This window comes from Danio rerio, chromosome 12 (genome assembly GCF_052040795.2).
Source record: "Danio rerio strain M-AB ecotype USA chromosome 12, GRCz13ab, whole genome shotgun sequence".
NCBI classification, from domain to species: domain Eukaryota; kingdom Metazoa; phylum Chordata; class Actinopteri; order Cypriniformes; family Danionidae; genus Danio; species Danio rerio.
In genome coordinates, this window is record NC_141032.1 from 35,079,489 (window position 1) to 35,099,818 (window position 20,330).

Here is a 20,330-nt window from a genome sequence, read left to right on the forward strand (position 1 = left end):
AGATTTTTTCTCCATGCTTTTTCTTTGAATATGCATAGACTTTGTTTAAGATAAGCTTGTAATGTTCTGATGCTCCTCATAATGACCAATTTGTTTTGGCTCATGTCTTGAAAGGCTTTCACAAAGACTTTTGGAGAATTGTTTTAGGAAACTAAAGCTGTTGAAAAACATGAACAGGCACTAATGCACTCTATTATTTACACCTTCTGAAACTATTAGTCATCAACTTTCCATAAACACTCCACCAAAGTAGGTAATTAAATTCATCTTGAAATCAGCTTACTCATTGGTCATTATTGTACATTTGATTTGATGTGCTTTGGACTGTAAGTGGTCATGTATAAGTGGGTGATTTGTCAACTTTGTGATTAGTCATATTAACCAGATTATTCCATTAATAGTGTTGAGTTTTTGTAAACATGAGTTCTGTTGAACGCATTATTAGTAATAGTGATATGAAAACATTGGCTTTTCTCAAGTGCAAGTTCTTTTTTCATAATTTTATTTTCCTCTTTTATGGGTTTATAGTAGACATGAAAAATCTGCCTTCAAACCTAGCCACTGATGTCATATGCTTTCAGTGTTTTTATTGTTGGTTGAGCCAACAAAAATATGTAATTTTATACAGCGCAAAATCTACTTTAAAACACTGATTGTAGCCTTAAGTTTCCTGATGGTAACATATTTGTCTACTTTTTCAACTACAAATAATTCCCAGCAACTAAGGCAAGGCCTGTATTAGTAATTAAGTTTCAGTATTGGTGTGTTATTGCTATTTCAAGTTATGTGCTTCAAAGTACACACACACAATTTATTATAGAACCGCTTGCATTCACATATGTATTAATACTTTTACTCTATTATTATTAATATTTTATATTGCATTTAGTTGGTTGGTTAGTAGCAGCACTGTCTCTACAGATAAAACACCCCTGAAAAAAGAACGGAGCAAGTATGAAAGAGTGGACAACAGTAGAGACAGAAAAGTGTTGTTGCTTTATAAAGGCAGTTCAGAGATATAGTGCTTTAATCGAACTGTCAAAACCCACATACTCACATATTCAAGACAAACACTGCCCTGTTAATATGAGATTGAGGGAATATTTAACACAAAAATAATACATCTTTTCTGTTCTAAACATGAATATGTATACATACAGTATGTGTGTGTACATCTGACTACTCCAAACACAGTGAAATGTCCAGCATCCTGAAACAATCAATACATCGGTTTTCCTGGATGTTACAACATTGTGTATGAGGTTGAGATTTTAATTCCCAATGAAATTGGATACCCTTTAAAACGAGCGAATGTGTTGGTTTGTGTGTGTGTGTGTGTGTTTAAGCACTAACTCAATATAAAAGGTTTTTAATGTGAGATACATATTTATATCTTTATTCAATCATTCATTCATTTTCTTTTCAGGTTAGTCCCTTTTTTCATCAGGGATCACCACAGCGGAATGAACCGCCAACTTATCCAGCAAATGTTTTACACAGCGGATGCCCTTTCAGCTGCACCCCAGTTCTGGGAAACACCCATACACACTCATTCACAGACATACAGCCAATTTAGCTTGATCAATTCACCCATAGCACATGTCTTTGGACTGTGGGGGAAACCGGAGCACCCGAAGGAAACCCACTCAAACAGAGAACATGCAAACCCCACACAGAAACCGGAGCACCCGGAGGAAACCCACACAAGGGAGAACATGCAAACCCCACACAGAAATGCCAACTGACCCAGCCAGGGCTTGAACCAACAACCTTCTTGCTGTGTGGTGATCTTGCTACCCACTGTATCACTGTGATGCCTATCTTTAAAATATATGTGGTAATTCTGTGTAAATTAATTCCTTTGCATTAGATTTGCAAATAAATAAATAAATTTTATATATATATATATATATATATATATATGTGTGTGTGTGTGTGTGTGTGTGTGTGTGTGTGTGTGTGTGTGTGTGTGTGTGTGTGTGTGTGTGTGTGTGTGTGTGTGTGTGTGTGTGTGTGTGTGTGTGTGATTTCAGGCTTGACTGTACATCTATATTTATCCTGAAATCCTAAAACAACATTCCAATCCGTTTTGAGGAACAGGTTTACAGTTTAGATTAAGTTTAGACTCACAGTTTATGTACATTATCATCTATTATTGTTATACGACTATTGACCTCCTCTGATTTTGGGTAAAATTTACAGTTAAGGTTGGCGAAAAGAAATGATGTTCGAGGTTCATCTTAGATGTTAATCCAGGGTTGTATCTTACTTGGCAAAATCACACCCGGCAAATACAGTATATACAACAACAACCACATCAGTAAAGGATTGTTGATTTAATTTAAATCCAAAATCAAGCAAAAAGTGCTGTTTCGATGTTCTTTGGAAACACTTTTTTGAGTGCCTAAGACTTATGCTTTTTTGTGGTTCATATAATGTTCAACCTCGTACATTTTACAGATATAATTGGAAACTGCACTGAAGGAGAAAAAAATCTATAGGTTTTAAAATAAGCAATGACTAAATGTTGTCCTGTTTATCACACAATCATTTATAAGGAATAAGTCCTAAATTTAATACTTCTACTGTGCTTTTGCCAGCAAAGAGGTATTTTTAAATATGAAGTTTCTTTGAAAAGTTTTTATGTTGTGTTCCACAAACAATACATAACAACATAAGGCTTTCGAAAGAGTGAGTAAATAATGCCACAATTTACATTTCTGTGTAAATCATTTCATTATCGCGACCCAAAAATCATTAAATCTGCAAAAAAAAGCATGTTGTATTGCCATGCAAAGCGCAATAAAGCTCATTATTTGCTTGCCGCTATTGCTCTGGTAAACAATCAAACTCAGACTGCAAGGTTAAATAAGGTATCTGGTTCACCCAGTCACATGACTGACTAACAGTAAGAAAACTCTCCCAAACGTGTGTGGAACTTTTAAAAGTACAGCATCTTCCCACGTGTCCTTTATTCTCATCACATGTTCCCCTCCCTCCGCTGCCTTCCAATTTCTCTCCTACCGTTCGGCTTCATCCTCGTTCTCCTCCGTGTTTCAGTTTTCTTTTCTTGTGTTTTTCTGTGTGTGCCGGCTCTTCGTCACCCCTCCCTTCTCTTAACTGTGCTTTCACAGCTGACTGTTCTCTCTCTTTCTCTCTCTCTCTCTCTTTCTCTCGCTCGTGCAGGTTCATCGGACAGAGTGACTTGCCACGCTCCGACTGCCCCCTTCTCCCCACAGTGAGTATTGTCATGCTAATTTTACTGATCGACACCGTGTAGAGAATTTCCGTGGTCGTGGTTTGCTTTTTCCGCGTTCTGCGCTTATCTGTTTTGGAGGAGGACAGTCGAATGTGTGATGCATGAGAGGAAAGAAAGGGAAAAATGGAGATAGAAATTGCCGAATTTATGTGTGATTGTCAGAGTTTAGAGAGTTGAGGTCTGCGTGATTGAAACATCTTTGGACCAGGGCTGTAAAAGTTGTGCTGTGTGTGTTTGAAAGCGTTGAGTGTGGATGAAAAGCTGTTGAATCTGAAGCTAATTTCATACACGGTAAATAAAAAAAGGCATGAATCTTTTTATGTAAGTTGACGTGGACATTAACGCCGTTCCGCCATCTGCGTGAGTGTAAACACAGTATTACTTGGTGAATATTGATAATATGCAGGTGGAAAGTGTTTTATAGTTTCTTATTTCTTCTCAGACAATTTTTGTCAGTGCTGCATGAATTTAATATTCCTCTGACCTTAAAACGCTTCAGCTCATTTGAATTATATCCGTCAATTTACGTAGGAAAAGTCCAAGATTCTATTACAGAGCAAAGCTGGAGGCCGTTCACATTTAGACACATGCTGCTGCTGCTTTCTTTTTTTTTTTCTTTCTTTTTGAAATTTTTACATACCTTAATATTTTGATAATTTATTATACCTTGAAATTCCAAATCCTGCCCCATGACAAAATGCCTTTATCTGCTAACTGGCAATTTAGGAGAGCACTTTTTAGACAAGGCCTGCAGGTGATAAACACACAGGGTGGCGAATTAATGGCAGCCGGGCTTAATTCAGTGACACAAGCTAAAAAGCAAAGGAAACAGTGTTTCTGTTTGGTGTAAATATGCATGGATAAATGAGGGCAGATTCTTCAGGCTTTTTATTTTTCTTATAAGGTTGTCTTTGTAACATTATAAATTGAATTAATTAAAGCAAGGAAAACTTTGCAGAACATTTGTTTGACTGGTTCACTGGTTAAGATAATGCACTGGGTATCATGGACTAATGCTGAACAACCCACATGTGACTCAGATCTGTTTATGTCATATCAGTGTGAACAGCCCAAACCGCATGGAATCGGATCTTTTTAATTCCGATTTGTGCCACTTTTATATGTGGCATTAAATCTGATACAGATCTGGTGTTTTGCAATCCGAGTGTGAACGGTTATGCAGAAAATCATGTGACTTTCACATTATTATTGATTGACACGTCATTATTCTGTACTGGTTTGTGCTGCAAACATCCTCGAGTTCTCAGCGGCGTAGCAGAATAGTACACAGGGCAAATACTTTACCAAAAGTTAAGGTTGTTCATTTTTTTAAATGACTGGCTGCTCATTAACCCTTAAAGAGTTCACTACACACCGGTGGTTAGAGAGACGTGCGCTTGTCATAAATGACAAATTATCAGTGTTTTCGATCACAAAACACTTATTTCAGATTTCAAACATTGAAATGAACATTAGCACTTGGAAAACAACCATTTACAGGTCATGAAAAACACAGTGGTTGTCTGTGAAAACTGCATTAATTATATTAAAATTAACATAATTTGACAAAGTGCTTTATTCACTTCATACAATATACACATTGTGTGCATAATTAGACATTTTGTGCTGTGCGTAGTTGTACTATTAAGCATGCGGGTTAGTTTAGTATCTGTTCACATTGGAAATCTGATTTTGGCCACATTTATAACAACAGTGTGAACGGCAATGAGAACAAATCTGATTTCAGCACTAAGCCTTGCAGTGTAAACATAGCCCTACTTATTATCATCATCATAGGCATCTATTAATCTAGGCTAATGTTCATTAATAAACATACTACTGTTCATAAAAGGTTTTGAAATGGGAAATCAAGCCCTGAAAATTAACAAACAAATGTCTCACAAATTTAAGATCATAGGATGAAAATCCCCATGGATAATTAAACCGAACTATTGGATGTTGCAATTAAAGTGAATTGTAAGAAAAAAAAAAAAAAAAAAAAAAGAGAGACGTGTTGTGCGCATTAAATAAAATTTTTGTTTGTTTGTTTATTTATTTGCTTGTTTGCTTGTTTGTTACTATTTAAGGCAAGGATACTTCATTGACATTGAATACAATACAACTTATTTCTTTATTTCTTTATTTTATTTCTTTATTCATATTTATTCAAGTCATAACAGTTCTAAAGTCTTGTTATAACCCCAAGTAACACTAAAATCTTTTCAGATGAGTATTTTTATGAGTACCTTTAATAGATTACAGACATGTGGTCTGATTTATAACATTTGCTTAGAAACCTTTATTTCATTAGAAAGTCGATAGTTAAGTTAAATATGGTTACATTGAAAAAACTAAAGATTCATTAAATTTACTATTTTTTTCTTAAGGTAAGTGGTTGCAAACAATTTATATGCGTTGAAATTAAACAATCTAATTAACTTTAGTAATGCTTAACTTAATTAGTTTGTTATTCAGCCTATATAAATGATTTGGAACCACTTACATACCGTAAAAATGTAGTGAATCCAATGCTTTTTTTTCAGTGTACTTTTCCTATATTTTTCCATCAAGTTAGTTTTTTATAGATCACAACTTTTTGCATGGGAACATTTCACCCCATTTCCACCCCCATGTTTTGTGTGTTAACCATGTTAATAAATGAGACCCTTGAGCCTTCTGAGCCAATCACATTCCATTAAGCATGTGAATGTAGTAGCCAATCAGAGGCATTCAGGTTAATCAGTACTGAAAGTGCCATAGTCTTGTTGAATGCAGTAATTCTCTCCTCATAAACAGCATATTTCTGAAAGGGTAAGTTGCTTTATTTCACATCTTCAGTTTTTATAATAGGAGTTTTTTGCATAACATCTCCAAGAGCAGTTCCGTTCTGAACACCTGCATGGTTCTAGAGACTGCACCCTTTAAATATACATCACAATTGGGTTCAACTGATAAAATATTGGACTTTTTAATCGACACATTATTCTATCCTACTAGTCTGTCTTATTAATGTAGAACAAAAAAGTATGTTAAAATTAATTCTAGAAGGCAAAGATTGTCCCTTAAAAGAAAATGTCATTTCTGACTGTGGTTCATAAGACACGTCCTTAACGAATTCATAACTGAGATGTTAAACATGCATTAGTACAGATATATATAGAAATTACAGCTAATCCACTATAATACTAATATATGGTATCGCATTAAAGATTACATAGAGAACCTAAAGTGTTACCTATTTGCTGAACAGAAATTGAGCTGTTCCAGAAGATACATTATTACGCCTAACATCACAAAAGAAAGTTTCACTGGAATTGCTGAGTAAGGATAAGACTATCTAACCTCGAGCAGACTGTTGTTATGTCTTAAAAAAGGAAAGTGTCTTGTATCATAAAAAAGAAAAAGGAAAAAAAACTCCAAATAGTGCTATTGATTCAATTCATACAATAAAAGAAACAAAGATATATGTGCAAGGCTTATAATTTATCTCTTGCTTTTCTCTGCAGTCTGAGCGCATGGCATAGCTTGCCAATGTCAGCAAACCTAACATTACTTTCTCCTCAACAAATTTGTTAGTCATTGCTCAGAGCCTGGTTCTTGCGCATGACTTGGATGGCCATTGAGATGTGGTGAATTGAAGGGGAAGGAACACACTCTGGCCCAAACCTCAGGCCTGATGACACAGAGCGAGGAAGAGCACTGGAAAGGTGAAATTCTCCTCGAGAGGTGCAGGGCTTTCAAGGTGAATTTGGATGAGAGATGTTTCACTGGTTAATCTGTACAGACAAAAGATTGTTTCCGGAGGCGATTCTTCGCTAAAAGATCCCCAAGGCTCGGCGATAGCATTGCAGAGGTTTAATCGTGATACAAACCAGTAACCTACTCTGGTCATGTATTTTGCCTCAAGCTTTTTTGAGTACAGTGGAATCAGACAAAATGCATCCCAGCTTTTCGTGTGGAAAAAGCACACAGAAGCCTAGCTAGTATCATGTGCTCGAATTTCTGTTTTTATCTCTGAGGGTCTTTTTTTCTGTTATTGTCAAATGAACCAGATGTATAGTTTGTTTTTTGTGGCATGTTGATGTCTTCAAATTAAATGATTTTTTTTTTCAGCACACACTTTGTTTTCCACTCAAAATCTTGTAAGGAGTTCAAACTTGATGTATACTGTAGATGTGGTATGAGCTCTGTTACCTTGAATTTATTGCTTTAAATTTAATACCTACTAGTCATGTCACATAATGATTGACAGGTCACTGAACCAATGATTGCGCAAAAAGACCAATGAAACAAAAACGTATTCAATAAAGGAATAAATGTCACCATATTTTAAAAGATCATGAACCCATTGGCTAAGTTCTCCATCAGTCAACTAGAAAGTAAGTTACTGGCTAAAAGGGACTGACTGACAAAACACTCAACTGCTTTGTTTAGATTTTATTAACTATAACTTTGACTTTTTAATCAGTTTGTAGTCTCAATTTATTTGTAACACTGTAAGCTATTACATCGTCTTGTTTTTAAGTACAAAAAACCACCGTTTTCGCATTTAAGTAACATAGTAAACAATGTAAACAACTGATCTCTGGCAGCAACAGTGACATAAACAAACAAATAACTGTTCGCTATTGTGTTGGTGGACTAAGTGGGCCCTGTCATACACCCGGCGCAAGGCGTGACGCAGTTGTTGTTTGCTAGTTTCAGCTTGGCGCAAGAGTCTTTTTGACTTTTTGCAGCACGCTGTTTTAATAGCAAATGCATTTGTGCTCGTATGTGCACCCATAGGCGTTCTGGTCTATAAAAGGAGGCGTGTTGAGGCGCATTGCTGGCACGTTGCTGTTTTGAGGAACTTAAATAGACTGTACAATAGATCAAATCAAAGCTGGTCTATTGTCCAGGGCAGAGCGCGTTAGTTGTGCGCCTTCCTCACACATTGCTTCATACAAACAGGGTATACAGCAATACGCAACTATCTTTACAAATGAAAAAGAATTAAAGGATTAAAATATTACAAAAAATATTATTTTTAGCCTACATAAAAAAACATATTTTCATGCCTTCTTCATCTCTGGGGGCTTTTTCAGTTTATTCATAACAATTTGATTTTGTATAATGTTATTATTATTAGCAATATTATTTATTATATCCATATTTACTTTTTTTTATCAAAAACAAGCTTAGATTTGTCCATCTATCAGGTTTTAGACCATATGGGGCACAGCATGTGTATTTAGTTTTTTGAACACACTTTGTTATTATTATTCATTTATTCGTTTGCTGGAAATTAGAACTGAATTTATAAATTGTTTTGAAACAAATATTTGCGATTAACAAACTAAATCAATTATGTATCGGCTTATAGATCTCTGTACGTACAACACGTTTCCCTATCCAAGAGAGTGAAAGTAAATAAGGAGGAGGCTCATCTCTCATTCTCGCGCTGTAGATGCTCTGTTTAAGTGTACAGTTTTCCACTTACAAAGTCCGCCATGTAAATAGCAAATTACGGTATGACGCAGCACAACTGGCTCTATTGACCTTATTCTCCGCAGACGAGTGGGCGCTGCCATTTGAATCTTTTTGGCACGAGACTTCCGGTCTCATTCACTTCCATTCATTTTTAGACATTAAAAACTGCTCGTTTCGCTGTTTGATGTTGCAAACTGATATTTCCTTGTTATATTATTCTACTTGGTCTGTATAGTCATGCAAACATTTGTTTGTAGTAGCAAGACCGTTTTTTGCCGTTTATTATTCCTTGTCATTTCTCCCATAGGCGACTGAAACGGAAGTTCTAAGACAATCGCGAAAACAGGCGCACTTCCGCATTGTAGAATAAGGTCAATAAGGGAATGGGAGATGAGACTCTGATTAGTTTATTCTCAAAACACACACATAACTCATTAGAAGAATAAGCTCAACCCTGTAAGACCATGCGCTACGGTGCAAAGTGGATTTTTCCGTCCTTAAAATAGCAAAAGTGGATTCTGACATGCCCTTATTGCTTTTGTGCTCTGCGCTTTGCACTTTGCGCCTGGATCGTCAAAATCGAGCCCAATGTGTTAGATGGGATGTTGTTCTGAGGATTCTTAGTTTTCAGAATAAACCGTGATGTACAGCAATTAATCTTCTTATCAAGATGATATTTACGCCATACTTAATAAGTGTGTACTGTACAACTTAGACAAATTTAGCAAATATGTTATTTCTAAGCTTTCCATTGTAGAACAAACTAGCTACAATGGCTACTTGAGGGTTGTAGCTTTACACTGATGTAAAGTTTGTCAAGATTACTCTTGTTCTTTTTGATGTAATTTATTTGTAAACACTGAATTGTTAAAAAAAAAAAAAAAACAGTGAACAGTGCGTCCAAGGTCTGGAACAAGTAAGCCTTTAGTGACTGATGGATTGCATTGTTTCATTGTATTTTACTGTATTACAATTTCAGTACAATTAAGGTAACTGTAAGAATTGCTATTATGAAAATAACTTCCAGCTTTAATAGAAAATAATGTCTCACCCTAGTTTATAATACATCAAGAAATTAATTTACAATTTGGAATGTTAAACAAGCATTAATATATTAACACTAATCCAGTAAACAAAATGCTATTGCATTAATTAAAGAACACATGAATGGCCTAGAGTAAATAATTAATATATTTTTTATTTATTGTTTAAATAATTATCATTATTATATTGCATACAATACACCATAATGCATGCAAACTTCCATTAAAAAAAAAAAAATTGGATTTTTCAAATGCATGTTATTTTTTTCTTCTGAGCTACACAAAACATCCTATCCTTGTGCATTCCACCATATGTGTGAGCACATGCCTCTCTGAAATCTTTAGAGAGTGAATCCATGCACCAGTAACACCCCTCCAGCATCTCGAAAGCCCTCATGTTGTGACATTTCTGCTGCGAGACAGTGTAAAGTTCTCTTTTTGAGGCTCTGTCACAGTTTTTGCCCTGTGTAATGTAGTTTTGATACAGAGACTAGATCAAATACTCTGTGATCTTTCACGCTTAAATTATTTAAGGTCCCAAGTTTTTTAAATTTAATATCATGCACATCGATATCTAGCCTCTCTGTTTCTGGGGATTAGACTCGCTCCTCAATAAGATATGATGCGGGTCTGGTTTTTACATTGTGTTATGTTGCCGTTTTTCTGCTCATTTGGAATGTGACTACTTGTTTCTTTTCCTTTATTTATTAGGCCTGATGGCTTACCTTTGAGACAGATCGATGCTGTCAGTCACTATAAATGAGAACCACTCCACCAATTATAGATGATTAAGTTAGCCTCCGCCAGTCAGAAGGCTCAAATCCCAGGTGTTTGCAAACTGCTCGTCTGCTTGTGCAGAATTTGCCTGAATACCTGAAAGGAATTACAAGGGTGGCGTTACTCATCACGTCGGCCCGAAAATGAACCGCGCGAGTGTGACAATTCCAGTTTGTCAGATGCTCAGCAGAACATATGGAAGTTTCATAAAGTAACATGAAATAAATCTGCAAGACAACATGTCTGTTCCATTCCATTAGATTTATAAATTTGCGCGACACTCCCAACATATGTGATGGAATCACAAATAGATTAGGCCCTTTCACAGTACAGCAGATGAAAAACTTTAACCTGAGCATTTATTTATTTCCAGTGTTGGGGGTAACACATTATAAGTAACGCACATTACTAAATAATATAACTTTTCCAAAGTAGCGAGTAATATATCACATTACTTTCAAAAATAAGTCATATTATTTGAGTTACTTTTTTAAAAAATGTAGCGCAAGTTGCTTTTTACCTTGCTTCACTGGCTTTTACAAAATATATTACAGAATAAAAATGACCTTAGTCAGGTTGAATTACACACTCAATAAGAGAGCTGCAGGTGAACAGAGAGTTGGCTCACACTCATCATCATCATCAGGTCTCTTTTTTTCACAGCAGATGAGTTGGTCAGAGGGGTGTATCCGGTAGTACAGAAGTTCTCAACCTTTTTCACTTCAGAGCCCTCGTCCATCTCCACGTCTGACATTACTTGTTAAACTGATTGTCTAGAGAATTTTTTTTTTAAAACCTTATTTATTAGCAAAACACTTATTTTTCTTATACTATTATTATCTTATTTTTCTTCAGCATTTTATACAAAAAAGGAAACATTCATTCATTCCTTTATTTTCTTTTCAGCTTGGTCCCTTTATAAATCTGGTGTCGCCACAGCGGAATGAACCGCCAACTTATCCAGCATATGTTTTACGCAACGGATGCCCTTCCAACTGCAACCCATCTCTGGAAAAATCCATATACACTCATTCACACTCATACACTACGAACAATTTAGCCTACCCAATTCACCTGTTCCATATGTCTTTGGACTGTGGGGGAAACCAGAGCACCTGGAGGAAATCCACACAAATGCCTTGAGAACATGCAAATTCTACACATAAACGGCAATTGAACTAGCCTAAGCTCGAACCAGCGACCTTCTTGCTGTTAGGCAACATCACTACTTGCTGTGCCACTTACTGCGCCACCCCTTCGCCAAAAGGAAACTATATATATATGTATATGTAACAATTATATTAACACGGAATATAACAATTTAACTCACAGATTCAAAGATCCTGAATTCTTCAGGTATTTTTTTACAACTGAGTTTTACAATTGAGTATTTTCAGCCTGATCTCACGAGAAAACGTAAGTATTTTACATTTTGGCAGTTTAGTGGCTAATTCGTACGAATTCGTACGAGTTCAGTCGTAAGAAATTGTACGATTTTAAAAAGGAGGCGTGGCACCTAACCTCACCCCTAAACCCAACCGTCATTGGGGGATGAGCAAATCGTACTAAAATGTACGAATTAGATCGTACGAATTCGTACGAATTAGCCACTAAATGAAAAAGTTACGAATTGCCGTGAGATTGTGTTGGTATTTTCTGTAATAAATAAACCTGACAGGACAACATGAGATGACAAAAAAAGCTGCTGCTTTGAATTGGACTGACTACTATTCATCTATTATTAATTATATCACTTAAAACTGAAAAAAAAAAAATAAAACATTAATTTGTTTTATTGGAGTTCGCTGACAGTTGTGAACAGCCGTTCACTAAAACACCACCGAGTCCCGCTAAATCCTCCTGTATGGGTGGGCATCTGTTATAAAAACACTTGCGCTTGCGTTATAAAACACTAATTTGGACAAATATACTGATATTTTAAAGAGTTCACACAAAGAGAGTATGAATAATTTGTGAATCAACGGAGATGTGCGACTCTGATACGAGTCACGCACAAACTAGTTATGACTCTAATCATCGTTACCTTTTGCGTGACGGTATACTTTATACAGCTGAGCATGTAGAGTCTGAGTTGACATGCAGCGGTTGGAAGTGCAGCCACGGTTAAGTCTGTATTTTACAGTAAGGCTGTCCGAGTCCGAAGTCATTACATTACCGAAGTGCCCTTACATCAATAATTTTTACAGTATAGTACATAAGTATAGTCATTTTAGGCTTTAATTTTTAATCTCGCGGTTCACCGGTTGAGAATCCCTGTATTAGTACTTACGTGACCGTTTCACAACAATTCAATTTAATAAACTTATTCGACCAGTTCACTTAGAAGATCCGGTTAAAACAAATGATTCATTGGCAAATTGCCCGTTATCACTACAGTTAGAAACAGACAAAGGCCTGAGACTTAAAAAACTACATCTGTTCAAAGTCTCTAGGTAAAACAATTAATTCTACTAAACTAAAAAAAAAAAAATGGTTTTATTGTTGAGGAGATGCAGCCTGTTTAATGTTACTGTAGAAGTAACTACTTTTTTAATACGCAGTCGTAAGATGTTTTCTTTTTTGGGAAATGATTTACAAAACTGTTAAGGCCACGTGAACAAGCGGCAACCTTCTTCCGCAGGAAGCCAACACGGAAGTAACTGGAGCTGCTATTCATCGAAATTCCACTAGTCCTGGATCCATATGGAGCATATTTTTATTGAGCCCACTGTTCAAACGGCCAACTTTACAGCAGAAAAAAAAAATGTGTTTACAGGCTGGTACAAAGAGCGACTTTGGTCTGAATAGCTAATATTACCCTTCATGACAATTGTGTGGGGGGTTCATTTTTTTAATAACTCATCCGTTTTGTTTATATAAGGTTATATTAAGTTTGCATTATTAAGAGCACATGCCAGTCGGCGTCTGTAGCTCCGCTCACGCTCTGCCTCTTTACCCTTGTTTGGTGTCCCCCAGTTGGTGCAATAACACGCAAACAAAATAGCGACGGTTGCCCACGCCTACTGGTAGCTTTTTTTGGGTTCTTCATAAACCTATGGTTGACGTCACGGATACTACGTCTATATCTTTTACCGTCTATGCACTTGAAGCAATATAATCAATGTATAAAGCTCAAAGATTTATTTTAATTTAGGGATCTTTTTTTTTCTTGTCTTAAAATCAGCACTGTCTCAATGGACAGTAAATTTACCAATAACACAAAACATTCAAAGCAAACACATAACATACTTTCATTATTCTGTATACTATATACAGTATGTATAGCTCTGGGCTCAGAAAGTTCTCAAAATATAACCATATCCTACATTTCTTAAAGGAAAATGGGTCACACTTTATTTTGATGGTCCGTTTGTTGAATTTAAGCTACATTGCATCTGCATGCCAACTAATTCTCATTAGAAAAAATGTACAGTAGACTGTTAGGTTGGGGTTGGGGTTAGGGTTAGTGTAAGTTGACATGTAATTGCAAAGTTTCTTATAGTCAGGTGCTGTATCATCAGATATTAAGCAGACGTTGTACTAATACTTAAATGGACCATCAAAATAAAGTGTTACCGGAAAATAAAGGTGTAGGTTCTATAAGTGGTTGTTAAATGCACAGCTTCTCTGTATAAAAGGTGAAAAAACACCTGCAAGTTCGGAAAGAGATCAAACCTTAGGCAGGTAAGGGAAAGTAAAGCAAAAGTAACTCAAAAGTAATATAACACATTACTTTCCATAAAAAGTAACTGTTATGCAATTAGTTACTTTTTTGAGGGAGTAACTCAATATTGTAATGCACTACTTTCAAAAGTAACCTTCCCCAACACTGTTTATTTGTCTTTGTGCATTAGGAATAAACACACAATTAAATAATTTCTCATATAAAACTTTTTAAAGTCTTACAGTACACACTTTTGTTAACGAACTGACAAAAGCCGCATTAGTTGTTTGGTTTAGTTGTTGATTTCTGTGTTGTTATGGCTACAAATCAAATCAGCAACCACAGTTACAATTTGCACAGACTTTGGCTTCACACGCATGCAAACATGTAAGGCAAACACAGCATTGAATTAGATGATAATATCCCCGTTTTGTCATCTACTCATTTTTCTTTCATATTATCAAGGAAATCCTCTTACGTGCCACAGTTGCAGTAAAGTTGACACTTGTCAGAGCTACAACCGAGCACCTCTTTGTTCTACCACTCTTGCTGTGTTTGTATGTGTGTGTGTGTGTGTGTGTGTGTGTGTGTGTGTATGTGTGTGTGTCTCATTAAATGTGGATGGTGAACTTGCTGCAGATTGCCTGGAGATTGCCGCTCTCTCTGTGTAGCAGAGAAGCCCCCGTCCGTAGATGAGGTGCGATTGACATTTCTCACTGGCCCTCCACGGGGTGTCTGTAAGGATCTTGAACCCATTCAGACTGGCTCCGAAATCAAATCACTGCCACTGCCACTGCCACCGGTCTCAATGGCCACATCAATTATTTAGCACTGACTGAAGTGATCCAAAAGGTTGGGCGAATTTGATTTTCCTGGTACCTCTGGCTAGCAGGACCTTTGACATTGGTTTGTGCAAAAGGAGCAGACAATGATAGTGTACCAAAGGTTAGTCTTATTCTCATTTGTGTGTGAAAATAGCCCTTCTTCCTAAAGCGGATGCTAATTGTGCCAAAAAATCCTCCTTTGTGCATATCCACAGCGCATTTCCCATGGATGATGAATTTTCCAGAAGAATGTCCTCGATTCCTCCAGTCGGTAATGTTTAGGAGGTAGCTTGGGGGTTATCTGAGCTAATTAAAGTTTGATTTGATCAAAGTACACTCTTTTTTTGGCTTGAATTTTAATTAGGCAATGGGTCACCAGTCCCTGGTCCTTTGCAAGGACATCTGCAGACATTCTAACGTAATCGGAGACTCTTTTAAATTCAATTTAGGGGATTTAATAGACAGCGGTGGCTTTCGGACAGCGCGGGGATAACCATCTTGTCTGCCGGCTTCCCGTTGGGACAAAGGGAGCAGCAGTCTCCAAAGACAATCTCGGCGGGCCCGCTCCGGGCAATGTCGGCACGCCAGCTCTTACTCCCTTTGGCCTATTACCGCAGACAATTGAACCCGCTATCAGCTCAGCGACAGAGGAAATGTGTTAAATGCCGGCAGCCAGAGTCGACGGCTTATTTGTCCCTCTGCTATCTGTCACCGGCACAAGCTCCACCAGCATATGCAGAGTGCCTTTTCATAATGATAAAAATCTGCGAGCTGACGCGCAGGACAGATATGTGACCAAAAAAAATTGGATGAATGTGGCGGAAGGAGACCCCTTTCTGACGCCCCCTCCCACCTTCCCCTGCTTTCCTGAGATGGGAGTGAATTCCATGGCAGCAGAATCAATTTGCAGCTTGGGGCCCGTTTGTGGGAGTATTGCTTTTTATGTGATATGATCTTTGCTTTACATTTCCGGAGGTCAGTACAGACACAGAAACAAGGTCAAGCGAGACTTGATCGACAGTTTCTCTGTCTGCGGCGGGGAAACAATTACCCACTTGGGGATGGCGGGGATATTAAACCGTTGGGCTTTAAACATCTGAAAGGAATCTCCTATTGGATTTAAAGCCGTTCCAGATCTGAGCACCCGTGTCCGTTGATTAATAGCTTTCCTCGTTTTCTGCTGCCCCAGGTATTTATGCATGTTCAGATATGGGAGAAGTGAGGGTCAATTTAGGGCCAGACCATCACGCTCGCACTTTAGAACGCAGCAAGCACGATGATATATTTGTCGCTTACCTTAATGGTAGCAAGTGGAAGCTTTTTTCTTTATTATCATGGTAATGTAAAATAATTCACAGCGATGTCCTTCAGTGGCTCTTCTGTGACTCGGAAACCCAGTGGCTTGGTTTGGTTTTGAAGCCACTGCTTGCAGTGGCCTGACCGGATGTAATTTTAATGCCAGATCTTTGGTGAGGAAACTTTGATCAAACAGATGCCATGTGAACTCTGTCCATCCATTGATCTCTAGCCCAGTCCAGGGCTTTTCCACATGGGAAACGGTGCAGGGCGAACCGCCAATGCTATTATGTTTAATATATGCATCAACAATTTGCAACTATTAGATTACGCCTCCTGTTTTTCCCCTCCCTTTAGAGGAAGGTCAATGTATACCCCAGCCCATTTTAAATGATCCCTAATTATACCAGAGGGAGGGTCCGGAGCCCTTCATTTGTCATTTAGCTGTTTTCAAGGAGCCCCACAATTTTGGCTTTGTCCTATGAATTGGATTGATAGCAACATATTTCCTTTGTGTAAGTATGAAATAAGAATTGACTGCTACATTTGATCAGATAGCATCTATTTTCTAGGTGTGTGGTAATATTTTGTCACTTTTATCATTGATCAAAGTCCAATGGAATATCAATTTTGGGTTTCAGTTATCTTTTACAGTTGCAGTCTTGAACTGATTGTCCTTTACCTTTAAATCTTTAAATCTAAATATGCAATATTTCAGTCTTCTCAGTTTTCTTTAGTGGACAACCAGCCTTTATGGGAGACTTGAATGAATATCATTATAAAGATGCAATATTCTAGAAATTGCAAAAAATTGAAATGACCAACTTCTGCTGATATGGCTGAAAGGGTCGTCTTTTTGACCTTTGTCTGGACAACCTGCTGTTGGATGGCTTCAAACACTTTTCAATGACTTACCATCCTGCCAAAATGAAAACTGAAAAATTAGGGTGGCATTTAAATAGGGTTCTTCCGATCTTCCAAAAAACTAATAATAATCACAACAACAACAACAACATTAATAATAATAATAATAATAATAATAATAATAATAATAATAATAATAATAATCCTTTCATTTGTATAGCGATTTTCTGGACAGTCAAATTATTGTACCTTATAGCACCAGTCTGCACACCACACACCAGCTGATTGGTGGAGAGTAGACTGAGTGATGAAGTCAATTATCATATGGTGATGGTTAGGAGTTTATGATGGGCAAATTTGGCTTAAATTTGAATTAAACCCCTGCTCTTTTTCAGAGGACATCTTAGGATTTTTAACCACAGTCGGGAACTCTGTTTAAGATGTCGCTTACTGAGCAGTGTACAGTAGAGTCCCCATCAATATACTGGGGCGTTAGGACCCTCACAGACCGCAGGTTGATCACCCCCTGCTGGCCTCACTAACACCACTTCCGGCATCAATCTAGCAAGTGGTCTCCCATCCAAGTACTGACCAGGCACAGCCATGCTTAGCTTCAGTGGGCGACCATGTGAGAGTTGCAGAGAGCTAGCTGCCGGCTAATTAAGGAAATTACCAGCAGGTGCCACGTTAATATTTGGGAGGTATCTGAAAGTGTTCTCTAATTTTGATGAGCAGACTTATTCAATTATCTTGTATGTATTTACTGTTCTTCACGTATTGAAATATGCTCTAAAAGCAGAAAACTAGAAATGTAGGAATCTGTAGAATAAAAGCAACACAATTTTAATTTGGTTTGCATGGGGTTCAAGCCTTTAAGCCCTCAAATCACTAGAGTGTCTGGCCACCCCAAACAAATTAACACCCAATTGCACTTCTACCTACTTAACACTTCTGCGAATTCCAATATTAGGCGAACAAATCACAGTCTGCTCTGGTTCTGCTCATACACCAAGTGGCATAGAGGAAATATCATCTAATAACGCTGGGGTTTATATGCATATTTTTAATTTCCTTGTTTACCAAAGACATTGCAGGGGACTTACAGTGGGAGTGTTGTTAACTCTTATTGCAAGCAGCTTCAAGGTTTCACGCAAGAATGCCTTGATACTGCTGTTAATAGCCTGCACAGCTGTGGGGAATGACTAGTGAACCTCTCCAATTTTCCTCTTACCATTATTACGTTATTTTAATGTATTTTATTCCATTTAATTATCCAAGTTCATTCAGTTAAGGGGGAGAAAAAAGAATGAAAAGAAAGCAAATTTCAAGGTCCTTTAACCTCAAGGAGGCAGAGACCTCCCCAAATAAGCCCTCTCCTTGCGTACATGGCATCCCATTAGCTGCAGACAGAAGCGCCCTGCATGGACTGCTGGAGAAATGAGGGTGAAGGATGGCAGACTAGGAGATTTGAATATCTCACCATTAAAATGCACAAAGCTGGAGCATGTCTGCAGGGGAGGCTTTGAAATCCCCCCACCTTCAAGTCTTTTAACTCAATGCGTGCGCTCCGTCTGAGGACCCTCAGGGCTCCTGTCTCTGAAAGGGGATGTTGCATGTTTCTATAGACATCACACGCACACACATTTTCAAACTCATAAGCACAACAGACCAAATATTAAATGTGAAATTGCTTTTTCTTTTCCCTTTTTTCCTCCTCTACCTTCCGAGCTGTAACCTTGAAACAGAGGTCGCTTTAAATATGTAAGTACTTAAGGGTTTGTCTGTGCTCTGCTTCAGTGTTTGCGTGAAAGGTGTGGTATACCAAATTCAAGATCAAGGCTTGTGCATAATACGGCTTATGAAAAGGGAATTCCGCTTTTTCATCTCGGAGGCTGTTATAAAGTCATTGGGACATTCCGGAACTCCTTTTTAAAAGCTGTTTTCTTGAAAAGGGTGGTGGTGTTCAGTTATATGAAAGCAAATGAATATCTTATGTTTTAAAACTAAATGAAAGCTAATTTAGGGGAGGGGGGTTGAGTCAAAAGAAATCTTTAATGCTCACCAAGGCTGTATAAAAGATGCATAAAACATGCATTAATACTGGAAAATGTTATTACAAATTAAAATACCTTTTTAATGTTTTCATATATTTTGAAATATATTTCATGCAGAGCTGAATTTTTAAGCAGTCTTCATATGGACATTAGTTTGTTTGTAAAGATTTCTAGTGCAGTATAAATCAATATGATTCAAGCTACTTAAAAAGAAATCATTTTATAAAATGGACAAACCTAATTTAAGATCTTATTTACTTATGTGTGATTCTATCATGTATATCTGTCAGTTTTGGTGAATGCTGTGTATACAAAACTGGTAAGAGTTTGGTGGAATCAAAATTAAAATCGTTCAACTTTTTGCCAAAAACTCCACTTTAACATTAAGATTAAAACTTCATCAAAAAAGCATTGAACTATATTGATTTGCTTCTAAAGAGGTCTAATTTTATTTTGTTTAATTTTATTTAATGAACAGAATGTTAAAATTAAGATTAAAAGTCTGAGAATGTTTTTGTCAGAAAGAACACACAACTTTCTGTTTTAGATCCCACCAAAGATGCATATTATATAGCCACAGCCATACCACCCTGCAGCCCAAGACAGGTTACTCACTGTAGCTAAGCAGGGCTGAGCCTGGTCAGTACCTGGATGGGAGACCACTAGGGAACACTAGGTTGCTGTTGGAAGTGGTGTTAGTGAGGCCAGCAGGGGGCGCTCAAACTGTGGTCTGCGTGAGTCCTAATGCCCCAGTAAAAGTGAAGGGGACACTACACTGTCAGTGGGCGCCGTCTTTCGGATGAGACGTTAAACCGAGGTCCTGACTCTCTGTGGTCATTAAAAATCCCATGGCACTTCTCGTGAAAGAGCAGGGGTGTAACCCCGGTGTCCTGGCCAAAGTCCCTCTATCGGCCATGGCCTCCTAATCATCCCTTTCCACGGAATTGGCTCTATCACGGTCTCTCCACTCCACCAATAGCTGGTGTGTGGTGAGCGCACTGGCGCCGTTGTCCTGTGGCAGCCGTCGCATCATTCAAGTGGATGCTGCACACTGGTGGTGGTTTGGAGAGACCCCCCTCA

The 20,330-nt window shown here is 37.6% G+C and overlaps 1 protein-coding gene across 36 annotated transcripts in view; it reads left to right on the plus strand.

The window, feature by feature from the left end:
- Positions 1-20,330, plus strand: part of rbfox3a (RNA binding fox-1 homolog 3a) — an 886,893-nt gene that overhangs the window by 294,119 nt on the left and 572,444 nt on the right. For all 36 annotated transcript variants that reach the window (XM_087276601.1, XM_087276616.1, XM_087276621.1 and 33 more), the window contains one exon: positions 3,187-3,238. The gene's annotated coding sequence lies outside the window, so the exon portion shown is untranslated. The remainder of the gene's footprint in view (positions 1-3,186; positions 3,239-20,330) is intronic.